Source organism: Cucurbita pepo, chromosome 2 (assembly GCF_057944985.1).
Source record: "Cucurbita pepo subsp. pepo isolate OVF chromosome 2, ASM5794498v1, whole genome shotgun sequence".
NCBI classification, from domain to species: domain Eukaryota; kingdom Viridiplantae; phylum Streptophyta; class Magnoliopsida; order Cucurbitales; family Cucurbitaceae; genus Cucurbita; species Cucurbita pepo.
Genome location: NC_141799.1, coordinates 10420348 through 10440860, shown reverse-complemented (window position 1 = coordinate 10440860; position 20513 = coordinate 10420348). Strand labels below are relative to the sequence as shown.

The window sequence follows — 20513 nt, the reverse complement described above, 5'->3', positions numbered from 1 at the left end:
CAATATTAACAAACATGCAACGGGAAGATAACGTCCATCTTCATCCGGAGCGCAGATTTCACATACTTTCCTTCCTCCTTTATCATGCATACATGCAATATCACATTCTCACTCTAAAATGATTTCAAAGTCAATCATATCTAGATTCTATTGATTTTCTTAATTAATTTATTTGCATGGCTTACATGCTAATATGTTAGGTCTAGCTAGCTAGGTTTATCAATTTTACAGCATGCATGCTTAATCCAAGCAGTTCCTACAAGTACTACTCGTGGGAATCCAAAAAGTTACTTACTTGGTTAATGCGTGTTTTTTCGATCTCGAGTCTCTCACTGGAGAGGGTTCCAAAAATTATGAAATTTCCTTGATGGGTCCTAATTCACATAATAATAAGGTCAGTATTTTAATTGGGATGAAAAACAAGCAAACAGGCGAAAAAGGGGTGTGAATAGGGGGCTCCACGTGCCTGCACGCACAGGCAAGCTCCCCCACGCGCTGGTTTGACCCGAATCCGAGCGTATTGATGCGTGTCAACAGGTAGGCTGAATGCATTTCTCTAGCAAAATGCTGCCACGTGTCACTCACCGGCTCCACCGCGCTACTTTGTTAATTAGGCGACGAGTGGCAACAATTTTCTCTCTCATGCGTTTTTTCAATTTTCCAGATTTCATCAGTTTGGTGTGTTCAAACCATTTGCTTCAGATTTTTGTAACTTTTCGCACATAACTTGGATTGACTCGGTTTCTTCACCAAAGTCGTAGATTTTTTATTCACCTACATCGACGTATTTTTCTTGAATATAGAATGAATTAAATCCATTCAAAGATATGGAAATCTCACATTTTCCATTCTTGACCAATTCACCCCAACTCCGATTAAGCTCCAATTTTTGTTCGGGATTCCTTCAAGAAACCTGAGTGAATCCTCTTTTAATTACCCACCTCAAAACTCCATATCTATCATTCAAGAAACTCCTTAGATCTAGGCAAATTCGAAACGAAAAGGTCATAGTCTTACCTTTTCCATTCTTAGATTTTCCAGCCGGAATGGGCAAATCCATCACCCAAACTCTTCCTCTAGCACTAAGAGGAGTCTTGATTCGAAGTTTCTTGCCTTAGATTCGATCTCCAATGGCGGATTTGAGGTAGCCGATTTCTCTGTTCTTCTTTTCTTTCAAATCCTAACTTCTTGTTATCCCATCTTTTTCTCTCCTTTCTTTGGCTTTCTTGTTACAACTCAACTATACAGAGTCCTCAGGTAGGAGTAGGGGCAAAATGACCTTGTCGCTACGTTGATTTGGTCCGTTTTTTTAATCTTACAACCATCTCGACCATAGTTTCCTTCTTCGTGGGCTCGAGCCTCGGTCTCTTCAGCCTACAATAAAAAATCACGACCTAATTATCATGCATATATTTGGATCTTAAGTAGGAAAACAAAGGTCGTTGATACCTCCTAAGTTCAAGTGTTTCAAAAAATAACATAGTATTTGAGTACAAAAAATGAAAAGCCACCTATCAACAAATAAATGAAACCAATGCATACTCCTATCCTATCTTGACTTCCTTGGCCATTCTAACATTCATCATCATCCGTGCAAGGGCACTTTCTCTGTAACATACTCTCTTATGCAAAAATAAACATTTAAAACTTCGTCATAAAACACTACCATGAACTTACATGCTTGAAAAAAATATTTAAAGCAACATAACAAAACTAAGTAAGACCAATAAAATATTAAAATTAAAAACATCCTATACTAACCCAAAGTCTAGGAAATGAAATACCACTATCCTATGCATGTGGCACGGTCTTTACTTTCAATGTCATCATCAACCGTATAAAGGTGTCTTGCCTTTACCTGAAATAAATGTAGCACACGACTTTAGTATTTTAAGAAATACTCAGTAAGTGACACCCACTTAAGATCAGACACATAAGCCATCACATGACAGTCAAACAAAATTGAGGGATCTTAGTGGCTAATTACCGAAAACACAGTTAGTGGAGAACAATTGAAAATTTGGGACTTGTTCATGCTGATTTGTGTCGTCCGATTACTCCGTCTTCAAGCAGCGGAAAAAGGTATGTATTGTGTTTTATAGATGATTTATCTAGGAAGGCATGAATGTACTTTCTCCTAGAAAAATTAGAAACATTTTACCATTTTAAATGTTTCAAATTTTTGGTGGAAAAAGAAGTTGGAATGCCCATAAGATGCCTGAGAACAAACAGAGGAGGAGAATCCAATTCGGCAGAATTTAATGACTTTTGCAAGCAGCATGTAGTGGAGATACAACTGACCACAGCTTATGCTTCACAACAAAATGGAGTAGCTGAACGCAAAAATCGTACAGTGATGAACATGGTAAGAGCTGTGTTAACAGAAAAGAAAGTACCAAAGAGATTCTGGCCTGAAGCTGTTATGTGGGTGAACCATGTCTTAAATCGATCACCAACTCTTGCAGTGAAAGATGTAACACCAGAAGAGGCTTGAAGTGGAGTAAAACCACCAGTTGACTATTTTCCAGTTTTCGGATGTGTGGGATATGTTCATATTCCAGATGCTAAGAGGAAAAAGCTTGAAATAAAAATGTAAGTTGTTTTTCATTTGGAATCAGTGGTGAATCCAAAGGGACAAAATGTTTGATCCTACAGCAAACAAAATCATAGTTAGCCGCAATATAATTTTTTATGAGGATCGTAAATGGGATTGAAAAGATTCTGAAAATGAAATTGATTTAGATTGAGGATAAAGCATTGAAATTTCAACTGCAACGGAAGAAGACACAGAACAACACTACTTCAACTTCATCGATTAACTCAGATGGTGAAATTGAACCTGCTGTTGTACCTGCTGCTGCACTTGCGGCTAAACCTACTGCTGCACGTGCTGCTGAAATCGAACCAGGTTTGCTATAAGGGAGGGCAGAAGTGGATGCCCACCTATATGGTCAAATGATTATGTTTCCGGTGAAGGTTTGTCCGAAGATGATGATGTTAATATGGCATTTTTTACAAATTCAGTTCCGGTAAAGTACGTGGAAGCACTAAAAAACTCAGAGTGGAGGATTGTCATGGATGAGGACATTAAATCCATTGAAAAAAATCAGACCTGGCACTTAGTAGCTCTACCTATTGGTGCTAAGAAAATTGGGGTAAAATGGATTTATAAAACTAAGCTAAATGAGCTTGGAGAGGTTGACAAATACAAGGCAAGATTGGCGGTAAAAGGATACACACAAGAACAAGAAATTGATTACACTGAAGTTTTTGCGCCGGTAGCTAGAATGGATACTGTGAGGATGATAGATTTTGCAGCTCAGAAAGGCTGGAAGCTTTATCAGTTATATGTAAAATCTGCTTTTTTTACATGGAGAATTGAAAGAAGATATCTTTGTAGAACAACCAAGAGGCTATGAAAAAAGGGGAAGTGAACATATGGTGTATAAGCTCAGCAAAGCACTCTACGGGTTAAAACAGACACCTAGAGCATGGTTCAGCCGAATCGAATCCTACTTCATCAAAGAAGGTTTTGAAAGAAGTTCTAGTGAGCATACACTCTTCATTAAAAGGAAGAAAGGGTGGTCAGATTCTAGATTATATTACCCAACAAAGAGGTTAATTAAATATGGAATTTCTTATGTGTTTGTAGTGTTACTTTTGCCTTAGTCATTATCAATAAAAATATATTATAGGGTAGGTTTTGTTGAATTCAAACTCTCCTCCAAATATAACATATTTTAACTTAGATTTAACAACATCCTATATACAATACACCCTATTAATTATTACATGGATTGTATATATTTAGATAAATAAGGTTAGAAAAGTAGCTAGATTTAAACTGTACAACTGTAAATAAACTTATTGTATACCAATTTGATTTGACTATATATATATAAAAGAAACTAAACAAAATGGATTTGTGAACAAAGAAAAAGTTACCAACTTAAACTCCCACAAAAAAAAAAAAAAAAAAAAATGAAGCCTCAAAACATGAACATATTCTTTCTCGTCATATTGCTTGCTTTTAAATCAAACATGATTATTAGCTCATGTTTTGCAGAATCCGACTCAAAGATACAACGCCCATTCTCCCCGTGGGAAGTTGCAATTTGGAATCATATGAAGGATTCATTTCTCTTGGCTCACTGCAAGTCTAAAGACAACGATTTAGGCGAACATGAAATCGGCCTTGGAGCGAAATACTCTTGGACCTTCAAAGAAAATTTTTGGCAATCAACACGATTTTGGTGCAATTTTAGCAGCAAACACGGACATGCTTCTGGTGAAGTATTTTGGCCAGAAATGGAAAATTGGTTTAGCAATCAATGTTATAATAGTATTTGTACTTGGGCAGTAGAAGACAATGGCATTTCCTTACGTCTTGGTTCTAAAGAATCATATCTATTAGAGTACCCTTGGAAATGATCGTTGAGTTTCATTGGGTTGATTTAAACACAACTTCCAAGGATGTTGAGTTTCGTTGGGTTATTCTTGATCTAGACACAAGAAAACCCTTATTGCTTTTCTATTTTGGAGATTGAAGGTCAATTATTTTGTACTTGTTGAGCTAAAATGCATACGGATGATAATAAAAAGAAAACATGATATAGTTTTATATATATATATATATATATATATATATAAATTTTTTTTTTTTGGAAAGATACAAGTTGTAAGGACCGGGCTGACTCGTTGGCTTCATAAAAGAACGAAATTTTTTTAGCGAAATAAAACAAGAAAATCTAAAACATAATATACATTATATCAAAATAAAGTTCATACATAAGTTTTTAAAACACAACCCAACATATTTAAGACACAAAATACCGAATGGACACGAAACATTTTAAAATAAAAAGTTTGAGGACGACGGGTGAAACTTGTCTACGGCACCTACTCCAGAGTCCCCTCCAGACCTCAAAAAGCTCCTTATTACCTGAAAAATATGAAAAATAAGAAATGAGTACAAAGACTCAGTAAGTAGCCTACTTGTAGGCTCTTAATCGTGTCCTTGATATGCTAGAGTATCACACTCTTTCTTTTCTTTTTCTTGTTTTGGTTGTAAGTACTTACGCTCTTTAGTTCTTATCCTTGACTTGTGGGTTCATATCTCGATCTATCCTGAGAACCTTGGTCCTTGGATCCTTAAACTTTAGTTCTAATCCAAGGGCCTTAGTACTATGGTTCTTAGGTCTTGGTTCTTAGTCTTAGAACTTAGATCTTGATTCATGTTCTAGTCATTGATCTTTGTCTTGTTCTTGGTAATTTCTAGGTTCTTGTTTTGCTCTTTCAAGGATATTTAGTACTAAATTATACTTTACCCTATATATCATATTTGATATTTTATTATAAGCAAATATCTTTTTACCATAGGTATCTTTTTATATATTGTTATTTCAATTTATTTCTGTTTCCATATCCTTGTAATTTATTTGATTATAAATAGAGAACATTGACACACCATTCAGGTGGGGTGGTTTAGCAAACATTCTCAGGTTCGTTCTCCAAGACACTCCTCTAAGATTTACGGTACTATTCATGAACCTGACAACTTTTATCCAAGGTTTCATGCGTTCCAATTGAAAGAGTTTCATAATATTTGGAGGTTATCTAGTTCATGAACCGAAGCTAAATTAACTTATGGGTATTATGGTCATTTTACATCATTTCTTGGTTTACCTACTTAACCTTATCCAATAACCACCAAATTTCATATATAGTCTTAACATACCATAATATGCATTTGAGTTAATATGCAACAGTTTATGCAATATTAACAAACATGTAACGGGAAGATAACGTCCATTTTCATCCGTAGCGCAGATTTCACATAGTTTCCTTCCTCGTTTATCATGCATACATGCAAATTGTAACGACCCGAAATTTTCTACTTAATTTAAGGTCGATACTGTATACATACCATAAACATTGAATGCGGAAGGCTTCATTTAAATTCCATAAAACTTTAACTTAAAACACAGCCATGGACTTATGTGTTTCGAAAACATTTTTAAAACGACACAACAAAAGACTCGAAAAAAATAAATAAGCGTTTAAGTTTAAAACATCCTATTCTATCCTAAGTCTAAGAAAATAAATCCCACTATCCTATGCATGTGCCATGATCTTTAGTTGCGATGCCGTCGTCAGCCGTATAGGAATGCCTTGCCTTAACCTGAATAATGTAGTAGCACATGGCTTGAGAATTTAAAGAAACACTCATTAAGTGACCCAACTATTGGGGTTAAATGCAACAATCACATGCAATGAAATGATGGGACCTATCTTTCATTTCGTTTCGTTTCGTTTTGTTTTGTTTCGTTTCGTTTTTCCTACGATGTAATCCTAACAGGTAATCGTGGACGTGTACCATATACTCTACACGCAGCCCATACGTGCGAGTATGGGCTCACCAGCTAGTTCGCACATCGCTGGGCCACTGTCCCTAGCCGGTGGGCATGCTCTAGGAGCCTACCGGGACCCGTTAAAACTAGAACCGTCACGGCAGCGCTATGCAAAGCATAACGATCGTTGTCCTGCCATTGGATGTACGCGTCCGTACCCTCGTGATGGGATAGGGGTATCCCCCCAAATGCATGAGCACACAATATGCATGAGGTCCCACTAGTCCTACAGTTATCATTAATGAACATAACCCCTTGTCACGTTTTCATGCTTACATGTCATTCTCATTCTCATTTCTTTACATATCATACATATTCCTAACGGTGTTATGTTTCATGCAATTTACCGTATTTCATGTCATACAATTCATGCAGTTACATTCAAATATTCATACAAACAAGCCATAATCGTTCAAGGACCACACATCGTTACATGCATTACACATCACATCAGACTAAAAGCATACATTCACATTCACATAACTACGTACTTAATCACAATAATCTAGCATACAATGCATCATATCATAAACAAGTCATAACGTAAACACTTCATAGTCATATCGTTCTCTAACTTACCATAGCCTTAACGTTCTTATACCTATCACAGACATATCATTACGTAACGTACCTTAGTCATATCATCACCAGAACGTATCCTAACGCCATCGTTCTATCAATCTATCACAAACCTATCCCTTTCTACCCATAACCTAACCGTATTTTTTCATTATTCTCTCCTATCCATAGTACTCCGGTATGTAACCTAAGCTTAACGTTTCATGAATGTATCTTACTCCTATCGTTACATTTTGTTTTGTGCATCCTTCTCGTATCCTATCTCAAACATCTCCTAGAGCACATCGTATCATAATTATTATCATACAATCCACATATTATAACATAACATAACATATAGGAAGCATATCGATCCATAGACAATTCACACATATCAACATATATGACACGTGCAGAACCACAGGGCACATGTCAACATCAAAAATAACCATGCCGATAGTAAGGTCACTTACCTGGCTTGCTTAAGTCATTGTCACAAATATATCTTTAATGAAGTTCGATTCCGTCCTTTGAAATCCGAGTCAACATATATGAGCTCATGACATCAGTTTCAAGTTTGAACTCTATAAGATTATTTCCCTAATTTACATTGGCCATCTTAAAATTGTGATCTTTTCTATTAAACAAAATTTAAAGAAGCTCAATCTTTTCTGTTAGACAAAATTGAAAGGAGGTAAAGGAGCTCACTCCCCTCTGATATTTCCTTTTATTGCTCACTGCCCTCTCATATTTCCTTTTATTGTTAAATACTGTTTAACAAATCTTTCCTCAATCTCCCTCTCTCTCTCTCTCATTTTTTTTTCATTCTCTAAATAGGTTTTTCAATTGTGTAAACAGATACAATTTTAAGTACAGGCTAGTTTATAGATCTGCCACCTAAAATTTTACTGAATCTAACCTTATAACCTTATTTCGTATAACTAAAATGCTAAAAAAAATGTAATAATTTTATATGGGATCTAATTATTACAGAGGTAAGATAGGAGAGAAGATTTGATCCTAAAATAATTTCTTATAACAATAACTAAATTAATTTCTTATAACCATAACTCTACGGGAAAAGGAAATCTGAGATAGGATTTTACCCTAATAACTGACAAACTCGTAATCTGCAATCGGTTGAAAGCCATTTTACTTTTCAAATCTGTTGTTGTTTTTCTGTTTCTTTCTTTTTTTGCAGTTGGCGTAAAATGGGTAGAGATAATTGTGGGAAGGGATGAGAGGTTAGTGGAGAGAGGTGGGGAAAGATTTTTTTTTTTTTTTTTTTTTTATTTTAATTTTAATTTTAATTAATTAATTAATTAATTTATTATTATTATTATTTTAACTTTTTTTTTTATTTGTTTATTTCTTTATTTATTTTTGGACTATTACACAAATATCACATTCTCATTCTAAAATGATTTCAGAGTCAATCATATCTAGATCATATTGATTTTCTTAATTAATTTATTGCATGGGCTACATGCTAATATGTTAGGTCTAGCTAGCTAGGTTTATAAATTTTACAGCATGCATGCTTAATCCAAGCAGTTTCTACAAGTACGACTCGTGGGAATCCAAATGGTTACTTACTTGGTTAATGCGTGTTTTTTCGATCTCGAGTCTCTCACTAGAGAGGGTTCCAAAAATTATGAAATTTCCTTTATGGGATCTAATTCACATAATAATAAGGTCAGTATTGAAATTGGGATGAAAAACAACTAAACAGGCGAAAAACGGGTGAGAATAGGGGGCTCCACGTGCCTGCACACACAGGCAAGCTCCCCCACGCGCTGGCACGCGCCCCCTGACACAATCGCACTTTCGAAGGCAGCGGACTAGCGATTGTGCGGCACTCACTTTCCAACGACAAGTGAGCTAAGCCAATTTGTTCTTGCGTCGCCTACGGCCAAGCGACGTATGATCGAGCCTCTAGCCTTGGTTTTAAAAGAAGGTTTTAGAAAACGAGAAGAGGGAGAGATTTTAGAAAGAGAGATTTTGGAAAGAGACGTTATATAAGCAAGCAAGAGAAAGATAACAACGGCTTAGCATATATAACCTTGGGTAGGGAGAAGTTGACAACTAGTCATATCCCCCTATAGTACATTCTGAGCCATTTTATGTCTGGAAGGCCTAGACATAATATTTTTGAGGCGTCATACGCCCTAGAACTACAAAAGGAAAAACACTAGAATGAAAAGACATGACGGGTTTGGCTTGTCATGGGCATGCGGCCATGGGCAACACGCCCTGGACGAGCATGACCGTGACATCCACCCCCACCTAATTGGTTGACGTCCCTGTCACCCGACTACTTTCAAACCTTGCGATGTGGGTGGCGGCGGAGTTCAGATCTTCGGCGCGTTCCCAGCTGGTTTCCTCTATAGGGAGATTCTTCCATTTGACAAGGAATTCACGAATCGTCCGTACAGGTCTTCCTATCTTCCTAACCCTGTCGGCTAGGATCTCCTCTACTTCTTTTGTTTCTTTTTGCTTCAGATCGATGCTCGGTCTTGTGATTGCATTTTGTTGGTCGTCGTCTGGGTCAGGGTGGTAGGGCTTCAAGTTGCTCACATGAATTACTGGGTGGATTTTCATCCATGCGGGTAGTGCAGCTCGGTAGGAGGTAGGCTCGATCTTTTTAAGGACTTCAACCGGGCCTTCATATTTTCGAACTAGTCTCTGGTTCCTTCGGTTGCGAAATCTGATCTGTTCTGGTCTCAACTTGATGAGAACTTGATCTCCTGCTCGGAATTGAAGGGGGCGACGCTTCTTGTCCGCCCACTTTTTCATATGCTTGGAAGCCTTCTCTAAATATGTCCGGGCTATATCTGTCGTCTGCTTCCATTCTCTTGTAAAGTTGTGAGCTTGAGGGTTTTTTCTTGCATAGGGATGATCAATAATATGGGGTAAGGACGGTTGTCGTCCACTTACAATTTCGAAGGGACTCTTTCCCGTAGACGAGCTTGTTTGGCAATTGAAGCAAAATTGGGCAACATCTAATGGTTGTATCCAATTCTTCTGGCGAGCGTCGACGAAGTGACGTAAGTCTTCTTCGAGCAAGCAATTGAACCGTTCTGTCTGTCCATCGGTTTGAGGGTTTTAACTTGAGGAGATGTTTAAGGTTGTTCCCAAGAAGGCGAATAACTCCGTCCAGAATGTCCCAATGAATCTGCCATCCATAATTTTGGAGTGGGGATGAATGTCGCATATTTTGAGAATCGGTCTACGATAACCAAGATGGCGTCGTATTCCCCGACTTTTGGGAGGTGTGTTATGAAGTCTGGAGATACACTTTCCCAGGGTCTTGTTGGCACAGGTAGAGGTTCCAAGAGTCCTGAGACTTTGGCTTTCTCGACTTTGTCCTGTTGATAGATGAGGCGCGTCTTGATGTATTGCATGATGTCTTCTTGCACGTTTGGCCAGAAGTACCCCTTCTTTATAAGGGCGTATGTTCTTTGCCACCCAGGGTGTCCGGCCCATAAGGTATCATGACATTCCTGAATGAGCTTCCTCCTCAGTTCTCCTGTTCTTGGGACATACAATCTGTTTCCTTTGATCATCAGGAGGTCTCCCTCAACCCAAAACTGTTGTGTTTTCCAAGCTTTAGCTAGTTCGACGACGGCTTTGGCCGATGGGTCTTTATGTAAATGTTCCTTGATGATGTCGCGCATCGATCCATCGATCTTACTTGAATGAATATGGGCTAACATGCACAGGGCCGCATGTTCTCCCTTCCGACTCAGTGCGTCGGCTGCTTGATTACTCTTTCCTGCTTTGTGTTCGAACTTGAAGTTCCCTTTGAAGGCTCTAGGGTCTGGGAACCTTAGTTTGTTGGATCCTGCATTAGTTTGCCCAGCCGTGACGCTCTCCACGGCTTTCATGGTCACTTCAATTCGAGTGCTCATAGAGGCAATCCTTTCTTGGATGTCGTTGATTGTTGTTCTGAATTCATCAGCTAATCCATTGAACAAACTCATCATTGTATTTTCTAGCACGTCGTACTCTTCGCCACGTCCCTCTTTGTGCGCGACAAAGCTATCCGGACTACCAAACGGTTTTGGGCTGCTCGTAGGAGCAACTCTTTCTTCAAGCGAGGTCACTCGAAACATCAGTTCAGCGATTGGCAACCCATCCAGGCGGTTGCCCATTGCGTCGATTTCTACGACTTTCCCACTCAATTCGGTCACCCGTGCTTCCAGGAAGCGGAGGGTGTCAGGGACTTCTTTGAGGAACAACATTTCCTCCTCTATTAGCGTAAGCCGGTCGGCTTGTGCTTTGGGTGTCGACTTTGTCGCCGACATGATTTCGGTCTTTACGATGTTACGGAGCTAACAAAGCTGTGATACCACTTGACACAATCGCACTTTTGAAGGCAGCGGACTAGCGATTGTGCGGCACTCACTTTCCAACGACAAGTGAGCTAAGCCAATTTGTTCTTGCGTCGCCTACGGCCAAGCGACGTATGATTGAGCCTCTAGCCTCGGTTTTAAAAGAAGGTTTTAGAAAACGAGGAGAGAGAGAGATTTTAGAAAGAGAGATTTTGGAAAGAGACGTTATATAAGCAAGCAAGAGAAAGATAACAACAGCTTAGCATATATAACCTTGGGTAGGGAGAAGTTGACAACTAGTCATATCCCCCTAGTACATTCTGAGCCATTTTATGTCTGGCAGACCTAGACATAATATTTTTGAGGCATCATACGCCCTAGAACTACAAAAGGAAAAACACTAGAATGAAAAGACATGACAAGGGTTTGGCTTGTCATGGGCATGCGGCCATGGGCAACACGCCCTGGACGAGCATGACCGTGACACCCCCCACGCACAATGAACACAGGCGGTGAGCTCGGGCATCGCGCGAGCAGTGGTGCACATCGAACCCCAATGGCGCAAACTTACCCTTCAAATTTTTTGGGCGTCACACATGGCGCATAGGGAGTGGCAAGATCGTTAGGTTGGACTGTTGGTCGCCAGATCGGTCACGTGTCAATTTGGTTTTTCCAGATGCTGTTTGATTCACGTGAGCATTTTTATTTCAGTTTGACCTGAATACGAGCGTATTGACGCGTGTCAACAGGTTGGCTAAATGCATTTCTCTAGTGAAATGCTGCCACGTGTCACTCACTGGCTCCGTGCACTCCTTTGTAAATGAGGCGACGTGTGGCAGCAATTTTCTCTCTCATGCGTGTTTTCAATTTTCCAGATTTCATCTGTTTTGTGTGTTCAAACCATTTGCTTCAGATTTTCGAAACTTTTCGCACATAACTTGGATTGACTCGGTTTCTTCACCAAAGTCGTAGGTTTTTTATTCACCTACATCGACGTATTTTCTTGAATATAGAATGAATTTTAAATCCATTCAAAGATACGGAAAAACTCACGTTTTCTATTCTTGACCATTTCACTCGAACTCCGATTAAGCATTAATATTGGTTCGGGATTCCTTCAAGAAACCTGTGTGAATCCTCTTTTAATTACACACCTCAAAACTCCAGATCCATCATTCAAGAAACTCCTTAGATCTAGGCAAAATTGAAACGAAAAGGTCATAGTCTTACCTTGTCCATTCTTGGATTTTCTGGCTGGAATGGGTGAACCCACCACCCAAACTCCTCCTCTAACACCAAGAGGAGTCTTGATTCGAAGTTTCTTGCCTTGGATTCGATCTCCAACGGTGGATTTGAGGCAGCTGATTTCTCTGTTCTTCTTTTCTTTCAAAATCCTACCTTCTTCTTATCCCTTCTTCTTTTCCTCTCCTTTCTTTCGCTTTCTTGTTACGACTCAACTATACAGACTCCTCAGGTAGGAGTAGGGGCAAATTGACTTTGTCCCTATGTTGATCTTGTCTATTTTTTTTTAATCTTACAACCATCTCGACCATAGTTTCCTTCTTCGTCGACTCGAGCCTCGGTCTCTTCAGCCTACAATAAAAAATTACCTCCTAATTATCATGCATATATTTGGATTTTAAGTAGGAAAACAAAGGTCGTTGATACCTCCTATGTTCAAGTGTTAGAAAAAATAACATAGTATTTGAATACAAAAATGAAAAGCCACCTATCAACTACCAAATGAAGTCAATGCATACTACTATCCTGTCATGACTTCCATGGCCATTCTAACATTCATCGTCATCCGTGCAGTGGCACTTTCTCTGTAATAACCCTAGATTTATACTAACCTAAAGTGGCTAATGTCATCATAACATACTCTCTTATGCGAAAATAAACATTTAAAACTTCATCATAAAACACTGCCATAAACTTACATGCTTGAAAAAATATTTAAAGCAACATAAAAAAAAACTAAATAAAACCAATAAAATATTAAAATTAAAAACATCCTATATTAACCCAAAGTCTAAGAAATGAAATACCACTATTCTATGCATGTGCCACGGTCTTTACTTGAAATGTCATCATCAACCGTATAGAGGCGTCTTGCCTTTACCTGAAATAAATGAAGCACACGACTTTAGTATTTTAAGAAATGCTCATTAAGTGACCCCACTTGAGATCAAACACATAAACCATCACATGACAATCAAACAAAATTCAGGGATCTTAGTGGTTAATTACCCAAAACTCACAACGGGTAATTTTACCACATGAAGATCAACATCTACCTTTACTCCTTAAAATGACTATCAATGGCTGGTTACCCGAAACACATAGCGTGTAATCCTTACCTTGGAAATTAGTTACTGCAATCACCCCGTAGAGTGACGATTCGTGCTTGGTTACCCGATACACATAGCGTGTAACCTTACCACATGAAAATCAACATCCATCCTAACTCCTTAAAATGATTATCAATGGTTGGTTACCCGAAACACATAGCGTGTAACCCTTACCTTGATAACCATTTTCTTAAATCACCTAGTAGAGTGACCATTGGTGGCTGATTACCCAAAACATACAGCGTGCAACCCTAACCGCAACCTCCTTAATCATCAAAGGTAACATGCATGCATTACGTCCCAAATGGTTTATTTTCATGAGCAACCATACATTATGTCACACAACTCACATCAAAGATATTCTCAATCATCAAACATAATTATGCATGCGATAGGTTTCAAAACATTTATTTTTATAGTCAACATACATCGTATCACACAACACTCAACCATACAATACAAAACATATTCAACCCTTGTAGAAAAACAAAACAGTGAAGTTTCAATAGGAAGACCTCTTACTCGGAGAGCTTCTTTTCTAATTGTCCCTATAGATATTGGTCCAACTTCAGACTTAGATCGAACCTACACTTAAACACCCAAGTTTAACCAACCCAACTTGAGTGGTACAACGAATCCTACAAATCATAGGGTTTTATTGCTTGCCTTCTTCCTACGTAGAGGTTGGGTCAATTCTGAACTATTCAGAAAAGAAACCACATTGTAATTCGTTGGTTGGCGCATTGTACCTTGGTTACGTTTACTCCTCCAAATAGTGGTTCTGGAGATGACGACAGTGTTCAATTCGTGATGACGAAGACAATTTGATGTGCGACGGCGATTGGCGGTGGTCGTCCGACGTGCGGTGATGGTGCGGGATGCTCGTCTCAGGCTTCGTGCTCACTCGTCTCAGGCTTCGTGCTCTATTACATGGGTGGCTGGTTTGGTGGCTTTATGTAGCTGAAACCTAGGTTTTTTATTTTTATTTTATTTTTTTTTATTTTTTTTATTTTATATATTGGGCTTGGGCCTAGGGTTTATGTAGCTGAACCCTAGGGTTTATTTTAATGTATTGAGCCTTGGGCCAGAATTTGGGCTTTACGCATCCAACCATGTCTGGAATTGGAAAGAGTCCAAGGTCAAGTCACGGTTTTAAAGAATATGTCCCATCATTAAATGTGTGTATTGCATTACTAATCCCAACAATGGGGTGACTTATTTAGTATTTCTTAAAATATTCAAGTCACATGCTACCCTTATTTTTTCACGTAAAGGTAAAGCGCCCCTGCATAGATGACATGAATTCTAAAATGACCCTGGAAGAAATCATGATAGAGAAGTGGTATGCATTGATTTTCATTTAGTAGTTGATAGGATGATTATTTCATTTTTCATGTTCAAAGACTATGTTAGTTCTATTTTCTTGTTTTAAATTCAACGTGTAAGTTCACGGCTTCATTTGCAAATATTTTATTTCAAACTTCCATGTATGTTACTTATGGCATTCGTGTGACGATGCCTCTAATTTAAGCAAGAATATTAGGGGTGTTACATGAGTGTGATATGTGATCAAAGAATGAGGGTTGTCCTGCATGATTTATTACGCCACGAAAAAAAAATATGGGGACCTCATGCATATTTGTATGTTCACCGTGCACCGGGATACTTCTCCTTTATGATGAAGTATGGACGCGTACACTATGAGACGAAAATGATTATCATGCTGACCATAATATGACTAAGGTATGTCCATGAAATGATACGACTATGAGATGTATAAAGACGATAAGGCTATGACAAGATTAACAAAACGATATGACAGGGATACGCATATGGAAACGATATGAGTATGAAATGTTGTGATACGATATGAAAATGATATGATATATGTTATGGTACGATATATGTGATAAATTGATATGTTTATGTTATGAAATATTGTGATACTATATGTTATGGTATGATATGTATACGATTCGAATTTCTATGTCTGGAAATATGGAAATGTTATGATATGGCATATGTATGTAATATGATTGACATGCAAACCGATGAACTAGCATGAGATACCACCCCGACATAGACATGAAAGATATGTTATGAAGGAAGATGCTAGCGAGATTGTATTAAATGATAATGAAAATTGAAAAACGTTGGGACCTTATACATTATTGTGTGCTCATGCATTGGGGGATACCCCTTACCCTTCTCAATAGTACAGACGCGTACGCTACGAGACAGGAGAACGATCATTATGTTAACATAATGCTATCGTGATGATCGCTATTCGTAACGGGTGTCTAACATCAACAACCACCAGAGAATTCTCGCCCCATAAAAAAGGGGGCCTAGGAGGCGTGCAAACTGACTGGTGGGTCAATACTCGCACGTGTGAACCGTGTGTAGAAAAATTAAGTACACATCCCAATTGCCCGTTATGATGGCCGTCGCAGGAAAATAAATTGTTATGATAGGTCTCTTTCATGAAATTGTATGTGTTATCATTTAACCCCAATAGTGGGGTCACTTACGGAGTATTTCTTAAAATACTCAAGCCACGTGCTACTTCTATTTTAGGTAAATGCAAGGCATCCCTGAACGGCTGATGACGACATCACAACTCGAGACCATGACACATGCGCATAGGGTAGCCCCATTTATTTTCTTAGACTTAGCCAAGCTCAACACATATCGGGAACATCTTTTGAGAGCGTAATGAAGGAAGTTCAATTGAGTCAATTAGCAACTGAGTTACGAAATAGACATCTTGGAAAGTAGCAAGCAGACATCAAAACGCCAAAAAGAGAGGGCAAGGAACAATGTCAAGCAATAAAATTGAGAAGTGGGGAAGAAATACCCTACAGAAGAGGTGAAATTAAAGAACACATTAACAATCACTCGGCTAATACATAATAGAGAAAGGAGGAAAATGCCGGACAAAAGAAGCAGGCTCGAACACAAAAATGAAGAGCGTAGTAGCATTAAGGTAGTAGCATTAAATGAAGAGTGTAGGTGAATGAAATGGTAACATACACAAAAATTAGGGAAACTTATATACCTACGAGGCTCGAACATTACAATGTAGGTGAACGAAATAGTAACGTACACAAAAATAAAAAAATAAAAAATGCTAGTTCAACTACATGTTACTACAATCTTGAACAGTTGTGAATTTTTGTATTTTTTCTAATTAATTAATGTGTTTGATAATTATATAAGGTGAACCATTTATCTTGTATCAATTGAATAACTTCTCTTTCAAATTATTCAATACTTTACTTTAGCAATTTTTCGTATTTTTTTTATAGCATCTATTATAATTACACAAAAATAATAATAATAAGTCTCGAACTTGTAATAACGTCAACCATCAAGATCTTTAAAAAAAAAAAACATATTATAGCGTTTTGTTTAGCTATAATTTTTACATGTACAAACAAAGTAGAGAGGAAGCTCAAACATATAGAAACAAACCACCGTCCTTGCCCACATGAATGGTAGCTAACACAATAACAAACATAAACCACAAATCCGGTAATCAAAGCACTAAGCCAATCATTATAAATTTAAAAGATCCATTCACAAACTGCTATTAACTTCTCCTGCTGTAGTCTTGGACTCCATGACCGAGTCATAAGAAGCATGTAATCCAATCAAGATATAGTAAATCAACAGAATCCCAGTCCAGATTCCGAACCTTTCAAATGAAGCTTTGTCGATGGAGCCAAGAAGGAAAAGGTTGATGGTGATCGACAGTGAAGGCAGCCACGGGACGAGCGGCACGCCCCACACGTGAGGCTTTTTGGCCTGTGGGACACCGAGCCATAGGGCCAGAGTTGAGAGAAACCATATGGAATTGGACACCACCAAGCCGATCCAGCCGTCGCTTGAGCCCCAGTACACGGCAGTTGCTATTGAAGATCCCACGATTAGAACCAGGCAAATTATGAGCTTGTTTCGGTCGGATGGTGTCGTTTCACCGCTGACGTAGTAGCGTCGGACGATCAAGCCGATGGCTACGAGCATGAAGATGAAGAGGGTGGAGATAGAGAGGAGGTTCGAGAGGATTCCCAAGCTTGTAAAGAAGGCGATTATTGTTGTAGCAGCGAGCATTGTGGCTGTTGCATTCACTGGAGTGCCCGTCCTTTCATGCACTTTGGCGAACCATGGTGAGATCATGTGGGTTCTGGCAATGTGGGTGAGATAGCGTGCCTGTCCAACCGCATTAACCAACAACACGGTGGTCATGCCTTTAATAGCACCAGCAGCCACAATGTACTTAGCCCAACCCCATCCAACAGCCTCAAAAGCCACTGAAAACGGCGCATCCTCATCAATTTGTTGGTACGGCTGCATCAAGCACAAGGTAACCGCAAGAATGCAATAGGCTAATGTGGTGATCACCATTGATCCAACAAGACCAATAGGTATATCTTTAGCAGGGTTCTTAGTTTCCTCAGCCATTGTCGAAACGGCGTCGAATCCAACGTATGCAAAGAACAAAACGGCAGAGGCTACGAAGATGCCACGAGGGCCATAGGGGGCAAAGGGAGGGAAGTTTTTCGGGTTGGCCTTGGTGAGACCGACAATGACAATGAAGAGGATGATGGCAACGTGGAAAATGGAAGCAATGTAGTTGAAGCGGGAGGAGCCTTTGGTGCTGGCTACAGCCAAGGTGCAAATGACGATGATCACAATGATGGCGATGGGGTCGAGTTGGTTGTAGGAGTCGGGGAAAGACGAAACGTGGATGCGAAAATCGTTCGGATGGTGATTGCACAAAGTGGCAAAGTATGAAGTCCATGAACGGGCCACAGCAGCACGGCCAATTATATATTCGAGGAGAATGTTGCCCGCTGCGATGAATGCCACGAAGTCTCCTAGTTCTACCCTTAGGTAGGCGAATGATCCACCTGAACAAATAATTACAACGAGCTCCTGTAGTTAGTAATTTAGAAAAAACTAAAAGGGAATCTAGAATAATTTTAAATTTGGATTATTGTAAAAGTATTGTTGAATTCAAAATATTTTTACCCTTTATATTTATAGATATTTTATACTTCTTGCATTCAAAATCTAAATTTTGTTTAAACCAATTAAGATGTCATAATAAAAATTTCAATACAATATCACTTGAGGGTCGTTATCTCTAACACAAAAATAAGACCCACTTCATTAAAGAAAAGAAAAGAAAAAAAAAAAAAAAAACAATAGCACATGTTAGACAACTTTTTAATTTTTTTTTTTTTAATATTCAAAATACTATTATGGTTGGTACACATTTTAAAAATACTCATGAACTTTCAAAAGTAACAATAATATTCTTATAGAAAAAATATATATATAAATTACCATTGGTACCCTTACAATTAAAAAGGGAGATAATGTATAAGAAATAGATAAATGGCCTCCATTTCTATATTAGAGTTTATAAAAGTTAAAGGTATAATTCTTTTTCAAAAGTTGAAGAGAATCTCTAATAAAATTTAAATTTTTTTTTTTTTTTTTTTTTTATATAGTCAAGAGGTAGAAAAGAATTAGTAAAGAATAAAATAATTAATAGAAAATTAATAGAAAAAAAGTACAAGAATAAGTGTATAAAATTTTAAAACACTGTTGAAATAGAAATTAATTTAAAAATAAATAATAAAATATATAATATTTTGACGACAAACATAAACCAAATAGAAAAAGGCATGTACCAGCTGCTGGGATCTCCACGGCAAATTCAGTGTAACAGAAGACTGAAAGCATGGCGGAGACACCGGAGATGACATAAGACAAGACGACAGCTGGGCCGGCGTGTTTCTTAGTCTGAAGACCGGTGAGGATGAATATTCCGGCGCCAATGACAGCGCCGATACCGAACTACATAAGGTCCCACCCTGTGAGGCTCTTCTTCATCTCGTGTTGGCTGCGAGCCTTCCTCTCGACGAGCTCAATGTGCTCCTCGGACCTGGCCGTGAGCCGATCCAAGAGCCGGGCCGGCGTCGCCTTCAACGCTTTAGTGTAATTTCTCCAACTCTTAAACGACTCCTCTGGTAGAAAATCTTGCTTCGAACAACCACAAGATCTTCTTCTGATCCCTTCTCCACCACCGACATCACCGTTTGGTTGACCCATTATGAATTCACACTGAAACAGTCAACCAAATTATCTAGCATGCGGAAGCAATTTGGATTTTAGGCACTCTAAGTACATCAATTATAGTAAATTAGCTATCATGTTCAAAAGCATTAAAACTCAATGAGTTTGAATACTAACCTTTTGTCGCTCAAGTTTCTTCACGAACCGGTTTCAAACCACCACTAGTGTCTTCTCCACTATTCTCCGGCCTTAGAACGGGATTGTGGAATCTGGTGAGTGACTAAACTTGGGAGGGATTTAGTATATATGAAAAGAGAGTTTTTGAGAGGTTTTTCTCAATGTTTTTTTCCAAAGGAAGACCTTTCATGTAACATGATCACTCTATTTACAGAGTTATGTTGGGATGTTCATGCAAATTTGAGATCATCAATTTTTGACACTCAAATGTTTGGGATTATGTGGCAAGCATGCATGTTTGAGTTAACCAAATTTTGACACTCAAAATTCCACTGGAACTTGTGGGGTTTATATGGCAAGCATGCAAGTTTGGTTAAACCAAATTTTAACGCCTCAAAATTCCACTGAGAAGTCAACGACTTTCTTCATTTTAATTCAACAATTAATTTGAATAATTAATTTCAAATTAAAGTAATATTAAATTATTAATTAAACTATTTAATTAATATTTAATATTAACTCAAAAGCCAATCTCAATCAATTCCGACACATATTTGATTAAAATATTTAAAACTTATTTAAATATCTCAAATTCT

General features: G+C 38.2%; 1 pseudogene; it reads right to left on the bottom strand.

The window, feature by feature from the left end:
• Positions 1–17112: 17112 nt before the first annotated feature.
• LOC147793622 (cationic amino acid transporter 1-like) lies at positions 17113–19776 on the bottom strand (annotated as a pseudogene).
• Positions 19777–20513: the final 737 nt, after the last annotated feature.